Raw genomic sequence first — 13,149 nt, 5'->3', positions numbered from 1 at the left:
TGTGCCCCATCTAATACTTAATTCAACTGATATAATCTTGCTTATCATGATACAGCTTTCCACTTGACAACTCTTCTTATTGACCTTTGAATTTCAAGGTTGTCATTTATATTTATTTCTTTCCATTTGCTGCAAAGCTTTTGTGTCTCCTACCACTGTTCTAATACTGAAAACAAATTAGAAAGTTTCATAGTTTACTGCAATACTAAAGAGAGATTTTTCAAGTTCTGCTTTCCTTGTGACTTCCACCTGACACAGAGTCCCCTAGAATGACTTTTGCCAATATAAAATGCATGACGTCAGCAATCCATGGCTAGAGTGGCCAGTTTGCTATGGTTTGGCATCCTATTTTTTATGAGAAATGGTTTTGTGGTTTCTGCACGAAGGATTGAAGAGTACTCTTCATCTGGCCTTGTCCTTTGACCTGTCTGACTCCCACAGCACTATCAGGAATTACAAACACTGGTAGCAAATCGCAACAGGAACATACAGATTGACAAACTTTGATTGTAAAGTAAGGACAAGCAATATAAGAGAAAGAAAAGGAAAATAACTTGCTATATTGCAGCAGAAACCAAAATAACATCAAAAATAATAGTTTTAGCTCTGTTGTAAAAGGATAATCATTGTTCAGCTAAAGACTGGTTTTGATATGTACAAGGTTACAGAATTTAGTCTTTTGACAAAGAAACCAGTGGGAACAAGATATATAGAAAACATACCCTATTCTTAACCACAACAAAGCCTGTAAACTGACTTATAATTAGGTTTTCCAAGCTGAGGTAAATAATCATGTTTTTCAAGATTTGTTTCTTCATCTAGATTGTTAAATATTAACATATGAAACAGGTAGAAAAAAATATGATCAGCTAAAAGAAACATTGCTGTCAAAATTGAACATACACCTAACAAACATACTTTCACACTCTAAATAGGAACATGTAAATGGAAGAGCTCATGTGAATATACTGGCCTGCCTAACTGTCTACACTCTTCTAACCTTCTCTACTCCCTCACTCAACTTCGGGCAGGGATATGCATTTCCTCTATTTAGGACTTCCTTTGTTTCTATCCTTCCAGTGTAAGAAGAGGCTGTACTTCATAAGAAGAATTAGTCTAAAGTCTCAAATAAACCAACACGGAAATATGGTACATTTTTAACTAGATAAAAGCTGATTTTTAATAGATCATCAGATCAAAGTCTATCTGTAAAACAGGTCATTATCTTCCACCATGTCCTATATAAAAGCTATGGACTTTCACTGGACTAATACGTACTGATCTTCACAAAACTAAAAGGTTATATGTCTCAGGAAAAGAAAAATCACCAATGGCCTACAATGGCAGGGTTAAGATTATGAAAAACATGCACACACATGCCAATAGAGGACATTCTTGTAACGGGGAAGAAAAAAACTGTCCCCAAAATTTTAAAAATCTAAATATTTTGGTTTTAATCAGTACTGCAAGCTTTTTCAATTGGAATTCTTAAAATTCTACCCTTGGACAGGCCAACTGAAAGCAACTGATGCAATGAGTGTGCTGCTGTATTAGGTATCTCCTAAAAACATCTGAGGACACTACAAGGCACATGAGTTTTTACATGCTGCAGTGCAGAGCTCTGCAGAGAAATTAACTTAGGTTCAAACACCAATAATGCTGCATCAAAATGATCCTAATCTTGAACTAATTAACCTCAGTCTCAGCAGTTATTTAGCATGGACAAAGTTAACTTACAGCTAAGTCCAGTATCAGCTAGGGAATGTTACTATCTGAACAACATGGATATAACCAGTATAACACTTACTAGCCTGACAGAACAGCAGGCTCTGCTCACCAACAGTCTGATTAAAGCTATTCCATAGGTATATACACAAATGAGAGCTTTGTAGAGGATTAAAGGAGAACAATTAAGCAGAAAAGAATTCTTTTGGGTGAGAAACAGCACAGTACATCTTGAATCTTTGCAGACAGAAAGTAGATTGGTTCCTCAACAGGACCATAGGCTTAGTGACCTAGTGAATCCTCACCAAAACCCTTCAAGGCAAAATGAAATAGTACAATTGTATCTATGCTAAGAATGCACAACATCTTGGGTTTAAAGTTTACCATTCTTTAAAAAGTGTTTTTATAGATTTTGCTGCCTTGTACAACTCTGTAAAGTACAAATCTTGCACTATTTAAAAATACTTTTTTTCATTTACCCACAGAGAATTATCACAGTTAAAATGGATGTAGTCTTCTCTATTAATTCAGCCTTCTAGAAAACGCTCTCTTTGTCTACACAAGAGTATGAACTGGAGCGAACTTCTCTTTTAGAGCTCTTCACCATTTTTACTCTACTGAGGAGATGAAGACACGGACTTCTGAATCTGACCAGAAGACCTTTTATTAGTCCAAAACCTACACTTACATATCCTCGTTTGCTGTTCACGCGCAACATACTAAAATATCATTGGTTAATCAATACTGTTCACACTGTTCTTGGCTACATATAATTGGTTAATTACTAAGCTGCAAACGTACTGAACTTCTTGCATGGTTTTTTTCTCTCTTCTTTCTTATCTCTGTGAGTTTCATGTTCTCAGCCAGCTGCTGAGACATGGCATCGCGCATCCACTCCGGCCTCGCTTCATATCCCATTTTTCCTCCAGGCGTTCAGCCAACGTTATCTTACTTTCTTTCTTCTTTAGCCTTCAAGGCCCTTCACAGGCATCGTGGCCTCCAGCACTTGCCATAAAGCTCTCTACACTCTACTAATGTAACCCATTAAATACAGATCCTGCCTACTGAAAGCAGATTGTTGCACGTGAGCACATTAATATTAGTGGTCTAGAGGAACCATTATTAAAAGCTATACCCTCTCAGACTGCCAGCACCGACCTAATCCATTGCCAGGCCTAGTTCCATCATATCAATAGCCAATAATCAATGAATGTTAATATGCCGAACATGAACTTAACAGGTGTGTAAATATGTTGAAAGTGGTGCCTGCATGCTGCTATTGGACACATACCACCTGTTCGTTACTGTGTGTTGATGCAAATTCTATTATCATCATACGATTACTCTGGAAGACCGCTGGGGTGTCTGGTATGTGGCCTGAAGGGTGTGCTTGCCCACAGCCGTGAGATGTCAGGAATGTTGAAGGAGCTATGAAGGTCTCATTTAAAAAAAACAGTCCTAGAAGAACATGCCCTCACCACTGGTCTTTATTTTGACATATCCTTGCCAACCCTCCCAGGATATGGTAAGAACCTGACACTTTCCCATTTATGCCTTGCAACCTGAAATTTGTAACTGTAACCCCGTTTTTGGTTTTTTTTTTTTATTAATTTTTTATATATATATTAAAAATAAAAAAAAATAAAAAAAACATTAGTTGTGTACATATCTTTCCAGTTTGTTGTTACTGAAAACAGTCAAACTACATTACAATGAATTTCTGTGAGATTTTGCCTGTTCCTCTGATGGCTGAGAAGTCTAGGGCTTGTTTTGTCTTTAAGTAATTACCTTACAAAACAAATTTAAATTAAGTAACAAAATTATACATTGAAAATGCACTCATAAAATGAGACTATACTAAAACATGAAATGCAAAGCTTTAAAATGTTAATTATTGTATTTTCCAATTATATGCTTAAATAGTAAAGTTGTTATAATGAAGAAAGATATGAATAGGTAAAATTATCTGGACATGCAGTTAATATTATTGTAGGCGTCTGACCTTTGAAATTCCTTACATATTTTCCATTCCATTATTGAAGGTATACAAACATTTCTACATTTAATTTAAACATAAATATATAAGACAGTACACTTGAGCACTTGACAGTTCTCAGTTTATTAACCTCTCATTTCAAATAAATTAGCATTGATTTTAAACAAAATATAATTGCTAGCTGACTTTGTACTTACCCAACACCACATGTAAACAAACTTGTATGTTGGACATTATCTTTCATGGTCTGGAAGGTCACACTCTCATTCTGAATGTGTACATCCGATTTAAGAAGAATGTTATGCTGTCCTTCAGAAGGAAATAGCAGACTTAAGTAACGTAAGATCTTCCATAAATAAGTGTTTCCCAATGTTGCAGTAGCAGACTGAAAAGTATTACAATTTTAGTTTGAATTTATTTTTTCCTAAAATAACATATAATGTATAATTTAATCTTTATTTCATTATCTACTACTCCTGGTTTCCAGCTATAAATAATTAATTCCTAGATTATTTTGGTTCTTGCTCTTCTATAATTACTATCAAAGATACAGCTTAAGATCCATCTAGTGCTGTATCTTCTCTGGCTTAGGCAAAAGGCACAGGCAAAATAGGTAAGGAAAATGGTAAATTTTCTCCAACATTATTTTCAGAGCTTTCCGTAATCAGTGGTTTGGGAACATCTTGAACTGGAGTTTTCATCCAGACTAGTACATTTAGAAGCTATTTATGTTTTAATTTGCCTAACCCACTTTCTGAATTGAATTACAGTTTAGCCTCAAAATCAAGCACAGCAAGAAGTTCCACTATTTATTATGCATGAAAAGGATTGTTTGGTTTTTGTTTTAAATCTGCTGACTGATTATTTTGCTGGGTGTACTGTTATCCTTAAGAGGTGAGAAAGAGCAGCTAACCATCTGTATTCCACTGTTCTTCTGTTTATCCTGGAAAAGAGATTACTGTGTAAGGATTCAACAGAGGCTAAAAAAAATATATCAGGACAAATCCTCTCCTTGTACAGCAGTTCTTCCATATATCTGGCCATCTTCGCTTTCTGTCTCTCTAGCTCTTCTCTTTGAGATGGAGTGACCATAAGTGCCTACAGTATTCAAGATGCCATAAGCAATACAGATTTATACAGCTACCCAAGTGTTTACCTTGACTGCTGCTGAACACTGGGCTACCATTTCAAAAAGACTACTCACAATGGCTCCAGCATCTTTTTTCTGGGTGAAGCCCAACACCGTACAGGTATACAGTGTTGTTTTTCCCTTTGTGCTACTCTGCACTGATCATCATTTGCATCTTATCTTCCCATTTTCAAAACACCCATTATATTAGCGTGTTACGCAGCATGCTAGCATCAAGGAGCTTCAGTTACAGGTAAGAAGCCTACTTCCAGCACTGACAATGTACGGTACTAACCAAAATCTGCCGTCCTAAGTAGTCTGTCTGATCTTCTGGTGTCAAAAGCATTTTCCGTTTCACTGGAAGTCCTTTGGGCAAAGTGCCTTCAAAAGGGCCTTCATTTACAAATTATATATTTCCAGAAGGAAATCCGTAATTTCATCTCTTTCTGCTGTGAGCAGGCAATGAGAAGTATGCGACTCCAAAAGATAAATTTAGGGAGAAATACTGAAAAATGTCCTAACACTGACAGCTACTTGGCTTCAAAATAATAACTTAAGCAATCGCTTAAAGCCAAACTGGAATTAATATTCAGATGTGGCTGTGCTTGTTACTGGGGAGAATAGACTTCAAATAGACTAAATTACAGAAAAATCTTAGAAGATGGCCTAAAGGAATGAAATTAAAAAAAAAAAAAGAAAAAAAAAAGAGAAGCATAACAGTTTCGCAATGATAAGCATCCCCTACAAAGAAGCATTTTTTAGAATACAACCAAACCGATCTACTTAGTGTAATAAACTCCTTCAGTGATACCAAATAAATTTATTATGTTCATTGAAAAAGAAGAAAATTCTGTGAAATCTGTGATAAAAGATTGATATATAAAGCATCAAAATATTATGTAGCAACAATATGGAAACACAAGTTTAAGTTTTATGACTGGAATATCACAGAAGTATTCCATGCTACTACATGTTCCTGGTTGCAGTTGTTTATTGTTTTGGTTTGATAATAATGATGTGCATAAAATTAAGCCATGACAAGAAGGTAAAAGGTGGCGCTCAAGTAAAAAGGAAATAGGGAAACTCACTTGTGACAAATTTGACTACATTCACTCTTTGTCTGAAACCACATAGTCTCAAAACACATAAATCAATCTGCTTTGCTTGCTGTAGAGCTGAACCAGCCATAGAATTCCAGCAATCTAATAAAATAAGAATTTCACTGGACAGATGCTCTTCTTCAAATGCTGTTTCAGACTCTGGTTGGAATACAAGCATACAACCCTATAGAAGGAGAAACAAAATCATCAGCCCAGTGGACAAGTACTATTTCATTAGAAATGTACCCATGTATCTTCATTTTTCTTATTATGGAATGACAGCAGAATATAGCTGTATTTTAAAGTTTTAAGCAATATATGTGGTTTACTCTTAATGCCTGAAAAGTGCAACTTCCATTTCCTTTACTTATATCCCAGGTCTCACATGAAAACCTGAGAAAGGAATTTTGTGGTTTTATGTTCTTACCTGATTCGCTCTTCTGCAAAACAGCACTGGATTCTCTACTACAAGGTTAAAAAAAAAAAAAAAAAAAAAAAAAAATCACGGATATCACCTTTTACAACTGTCACTGCCACCATCAGTTTGTGAGAAGTACTAGAATTAAAAAAATACATAAATCAGAAGTGCATACTGTCCTTGCTATGAACAGAGATGCTATAAAAAACAAAGCCTTTCAAAAGTGGAACAAAGAAGATGTGAGTGTTTCCAATAGGGAAGGAAAGGTCTGCAGTTTGAAAACTCAAATAGGAATCTCTTTCCTTCTCCTTTCCCTGGGGGAATTATCAGCATTATTGCAGCAATCAGAAAGAAATCCCTAAACTAATACATTTAAACTAAGCATCTCCGATTAAAAGTATGAAAAATAAAAACCGAAATTGTTGGAAAAAACCCAATCTTATCAGTCATTTTACTTATTTTAATCAATTTCAACATCGGACTGACAGATTGGTTAACACCAGGGCTTTACATTTCACCTCTGCAGCATTTTATTTTATTTAAGAAAATATAAAAATATTAAAAGGAGCTGAAAATAACTAAAAGTGCCAAGAGCTTCAGAAAAAATATAGGAGAATGAAACAACTCCTAACAACCTGGAGCCACCAATTTTAAGATACACTTTAAAGTTTTAAATGTATTTCTCAGGCAAGGAGTTACTGTGGGTGAAAGTAAAATGGGTTGAACTGATCCTTTCCTATTTAATGTTTTATTAATGTTTTCCAGTGGTTATGATGAGCTTTTCTGTGACACAGCCACAGCTGGATTCTGCTTCAAGGTGATCCAGAGTGCTAGAAGTGCTAGTTATGTCTTTTTCACTTATTAGTGAAAAAAGAAAATATTTAAATGCCTTTGAGAATAATCACTGCAGCAGTAACAACAGAATGCAAAATCTTGTAGAAAGACCAGATACCATCAAATAAAACACTAACAGATTCTATAAATATTTGTGTGTATGTTGTAAATACAGTCCTACAAATATAATGGTTTAAAATTTTGCTTATTTTTTATCAGTATAGTGATTGCATGACTCTGAAGCTACTTGGTTCCAGCCTCAGCTGTGAATTCTTTGTTCACTTCTATTGCTGCAAATGCAATATCTGTATCAAACACTGTAGTCACATTTCTATGAAATACAAACAGCAGCAAAACAGTTAAGAAAAAAAGTGTTTTAACAGAAATGACTGGACACTGCTGAAACACTCTCAGAAGGCAAAGCATAAAACAGAAGTAATAGCATTCTGTGCAACTGAGAAGAAAACTCATTTCTGGAGAATGCTCAGCTTAATATTTAATCATTAAATTATTAATTTATTAATTATAAAATAGAAATATAAAATTATAAAGTAATTTATAATTAAAATTAATAATTTAATAATAAACCTGATCAAATGTATCACTGTCCATGGTGTGAAACTGTTCTTCATCTTTTACCCATCAAAACTAAACTGTTCCTGTTTATTATGTTTTAGCATATTCAGTGTTACCTTATGAACAGTACAAGTTATGCGGTACCTCACTCATTTTGTTGGGATGCTTCTCTACTCAAATTTGAGGTAGGTAGACTTGAGAAATCCATATACCTATAACACAGCCACTAATGTCTAAGGAGCTGTTCTCCACAGTCTTAATTAGTCTTGCAGTTTGTTTGCCAGAAGAGGGAGAAAATGGGCATTTAAATAATTATTTAATAACAATACAGTGAATATTGTTTACTTTGTGAGGACAGGGAATGACAACAGCAGATTTAATATGGGTAGTCCCAAATGTTTTTGCCAAAAAGGTTATAGAAAGTTTACAACGTACAGTTTCTATTTACACATTACATTCTTTAAAATACCATTCACTTCCCTGAATGTATTTTAGACAAGACGACAACTAAACCAGAAAGGTTACAAGCACAGCAGAAACCTTCATCTGTGAAAAACAGAGGACAAAGCTGTTTGCAGAATGAACAATGCATAAAGCCATACAGATCTGGCACAAGCATTTTCTAGGATTAAAGTTCCATTTTAAATACACAGCAGAACTGCCAAGGCAGAGGCATAGTTACAGTGAGATTAATTTACCTTTATTTTTTTTCTGTGTCCAACTATGTATTTATTCAATACTTGATGGCATCTTAGTAGACATATCCACAGAAAATCCACTAAATAAACAGAAAAGAAAACCCTACCTGAATGGCGCTCCAGGGAAGATGATGTTTAATCTGCATGCTATGACATCTACATGAGAAGGCACTATGTTTCCCATCCTTTTGAACTCTTTAGATGAAAGTGGACAATACTGAACTAGTTAGACAAGTTTCTGTCCCGAGGATACCCCATGCTGATTCACTATGAATGTTCATAGTTTAAAAGGTTAGAAGGGATCAAGAGGTCATTTGACCTGATTTCCTCTATAACACATTACATGATATTTTACCCAATTATGTCTTCATTTAAGCTACTGTTTTATTTTTAAAGCAAAGCTTCATAACAGACAACCAAACTTGATTTCAGAGAAGGCGAGTTCATCATTTTCCCTGGCAAACTGTTCCAAACCTGACTGCTAAATCTGCCCGTCTTTTTTACATACTCAGCTTTAACTTCCAGTCTTTGCTGTTTAGTTTATTTCTGTAATGACATTAAAAAGCGATTTGATAGATGCAATCATACAATACAAGATACCATACGAAGTCATGGAATCACCTCCCAGTTTGCAGACAGAGGTCAATGTGTGTGGCCTTGAGGTGCGGCGAATGAAGAGAAGCGACGTAGCTTGATGCAAGCAAGATGTTGATTTATTAGTGATTCTTTTACATTTATATACGTTTCTACCTTCTACATGTTACACACTGGTTAAATCTTAAACGTGAACTACATAATCTAAATGGAAACTCATTGCTCTTGGGAACATAGTCATTCAGCAAGTACAAAATATTTGCTTTCCTCGGAGGTACAGTAAATGGAGAGATCAATAAAGCCCTCTGATCCCCAATTTATTGCTTAATTCACATGATATTGTACCAAGTACTTCCCCATGTCCTACTTAAGTTTTTCACCCCATTTAGAACCATACACTATGACTCACTGAAAAGCAGCAGAATTATTCATTATTTGTATCATAGTAACAAGCAGAAGCTCCTTTCAGGGCTTCACTGTACTGATTGCTGTACATTTCCATCATTTCTGTGTTTTGAAAGATTTTTAATCAGAAAGTTTAAGATTTAAATTAGATGTAACACATAACAGACAACATAACATACATTTGTCAGAAGCAAACATATTATTCTACTGCAATACTTTGGTGAGAAAATTACAGTGATAATAGAGAAGTTTTATCTGGGTAGACTTAGGCTGCATTGAAAGAAGAAAACATTAAAGTACTTTTCAATATTCCTCTCTGCATTGCAGTACATGATAACATGTAAGTTACTGTTGATGTGTATAAAACTGCAAACCTCTTATTCATCTACTGATCCTCCTATATTCTCTCACCATTACAGAAAAGCTTAGTTTTTCAAGGACACTGTATTTTGCAACTTCAAAATCTTGAGGGGAAGAAATGAGTATCTTGACCATTTTGACTGTAAAATCAGGAATGGAATCAGAGTAATTGAAATCACATATGCCCAGTAAATAAATGTACTGTAATAGTGTCCAACATCATACTAAAGTAAGAACTAATATAAGAAGATCTATTTTTCAGCAGCAAAATAACAAATTTTTTTTTGAGAAATGAAATCCCACCCAGACAAGCTCCTGCATTAACAGGCCAGAATGTCTAGTATGAACCTGAAGACTGGATTTCAAACTTCATTCTTTAGAAAAACTATGGAAGCAACACAATAAATGTATTTTCATTGCTTGGTTGCATGTTAATTTTTTAATAGCTTGGTCTATTCCTTCCCTGGCTAATTCCTCCCTTATTCCTGACTTTCACATTAAGACACGTATGTGTAGTCATACCCTTCAGCATCAGCACTTTTAAACCAAGTGTAGCTTCTAGTACCTTCCCACAGAGTAACTAAATACTTGCCCTATGACTGAACAGCAGTCTCTAAAAGTGAAAGCTGCATTTGTTTAATAGCTTTAAGAGTGTTGGAGCTGTTTTTGTTCCTTTAACTTAGTAATTAGAAACAGTTCTAACAATATTGCTTCCCTGTCAACCAAGAGCAGTCTTAGTCACCTTGGTGTTTCAGCTCTCCCAAGAATTTTCACGGGAGAAAGAGATGCTCAGCACTTCCAAAATCAATGAATTGGACTGGATTGCAAAAACCCGTGTGAAGCAAGAAAAGAAAAAACCTGTGATGATAAACAGAGCTCCAACTAGAAAATCATAAAACTTGAGCCATACTAATGCCTGCCGAGTTGGTAGAAGCTTTGCATGTGTTAAGGAGCTGGACTGTAGGTGTACGCAGAGATGGAAAAAGGTAAAATCAGTAAAGTACCTCAGCCTTCTCCATATCCCAGCTCTCCCACTTCCTTCTGGTGAGCGCCTGCATTTCCCGTAGTCATCCTTTTACCACCAACGTACCTACAGAAGCTTTTCTTGCCATTGATGTTCCTGGCCAGATTTAACTCTACCAGGGATTTAGCTTTCCTTACCTGATCCCTGGCTGCTCAGACAATTTCTCTGTATTCCTCCCAGGCTACCTGTTCCTTTTTGTGTTTGAGTTTGTCCAGGAGCTCCTTGTTCATCCATGCAGGCCTCCTGGTGTTTTGCTCTTTGTGGGGGTGCCTCGCTCCAGAGCTTGGAGGAGGTGATCCTTGAGTATCAACCAGCTTGCTTGGGCCCCTCTTCCCTCCAGGGCTTTATCCCGTGGTACTTCACCAAGCAGATCCCTGAAGAGGCCGAAGTGTGCTCTCCTGAAGCCCAGGGTAGTGAGCTTGCTGTGCATCCTCCTCACTGCCCTAAGGATCTTCAATTCCACCGTTTCATGGTCACTGCAGCCAAGGCTGCCCTTGAGCTTCACGTTCCCCACCAGGCCCTCCTTGTTGGTGAGAACAAGGCCCCGCATAGCATCTCTCCTTGTTGGCTCTTCTATCGCTTGGAGAAAGAAGTCATCATCCACGCACTCCAGAAACCTCCTGGATTGCTTATGCCCTGCTGTGTGGTCCCTCCCACAGATACTGGGGTGGTTGAAGCCCCCCACGAGGTTCAGGGCTTGTGAACATCTGTCTATCAAGGGCCTCATCCACTCAGTCTTCCTGCTTGGGCGGCCTTTAGTAGATCCCCACTATAATGTCACCTGTCCCTGCCCTCCCTTTAATCCTGACCCATAAGCTCTCATCAGCTCCTCATCCATCCCCAGGCAGAGCTCCCTGCACTCCAGCTGGTCGTTGACATAGAGGGTGACACCCCTTCCTCGCCCCCCCTGCCTGTCCTTCCCAAAGAACCTGTACCCTTCCATTCCAACACTTCAGTCACAGGAGCCATCCCACCATGTCTCTGTGATGCCAATAATCACAGAGATTATCACAAAAATCACAGCCCTGCAGGCATGCACATGTCTCTTAACTCCTCGTTTTACTTCTGAGTATTTTTTACATCATGACAGCTGAGGACATCAACAGTACCCACAAGAACATATGTATTCTGAAATACAGGTTACAATTGCAGTTTCTATGCACATAACTATAATATTAATCCAAACCCTGTTTATTTGCAATTCATACTGGTACAATCCTAGAGTCCAAACAATTTTAATTGAAACATCTAATCTAGAAACATGGGACCTGTGCACTTCATCATTAGACAGCAGAGAGCAGAACTCAGGTGACAGTTCAGCTCAACTAATACAGAGATATCTTCAGAGTGTGTCCACTTTTCCACAGAAACTATGAAGATATGAAGGTGACCAGGTGCCCAATGTTCTGCAGAGCTTTTAGTAGCACATAGGAGGTCCAATAACAGGCCAAGTTCTGTTGTGGCCAACATGGTACAACCCCAAAGCTATTTGGGTATAAGTGTTGAAAAAAAAAAAGCTGGGCAGAATGCTAAGTAATCAGAATATGTGCTTTGGTAGCCTTATAAAGTCACACATTATTTTATTGGAATCATATATATACTGAAAATTGAAACCTTCAGCATAGTTAGGACAAAATAAAGAATTTAGAGTACTCAAATCAAATGGTCATTAAGTTAGAGGCAGTGGATTTTGCACCTCTAACAGCTAACATTAAGCATGCAAGAACTGATGGGCACAGGTAAATTAAATATTACATCAGAATGAAATCAGATATCATTTGCTTGGAAATAAGATGATAAATGCATGTACTTTTTGTTTGTCACATATGACAGAAGTATAGCTTTTAAAACCAAGAGCTCTTACCTGATACAGCAGCACCAAGCCCCGATCTGTTCTGAGGTTCCCATTTAGAGACAGACAAGACACTTTTTAATCACAACATTAACTTCTGAAGCTTAGGTGAGATTTACCCTGGACAGGCTGGCCACTTGTTAGCTGTTCTCAGCATCCGAAAGCTCACAAAATTTAGGTATTAAAATCTCTCTCTTCTCACTGTATTTATAAAAATGATCCAAAATAAAGATTTCAGTTAATACCATTGTACTGCATTACCTCTTAGTTCATTTGCTGTTTTCAATAATTAATTTTTTTAGCAAAGCTTTTTTTGAAGCTTGTTTTTAATGAGGTAATTTCCTTGACTTTTTTCCCACAAATCACATCTGGAGATCAGCAGTTTATGTGTCAACGCATCTTGGAAAATCCTGAATCTACAGCACAAAGAAATCTGTC

Source organism: Falco biarmicus, chromosome 2 (assembly GCF_023638135.1).
Source record: "Falco biarmicus isolate bFalBia1 chromosome 2, bFalBia1.pri, whole genome shotgun sequence".
NCBI classification, from domain to species: domain Eukaryota; kingdom Metazoa; phylum Chordata; class Aves; order Falconiformes; family Falconidae; genus Falco; species Falco biarmicus.
The sequence above is the reverse complement of the archived record's forward strand: the minus strand, read 5'-3'. Positions refer to the sequence as shown.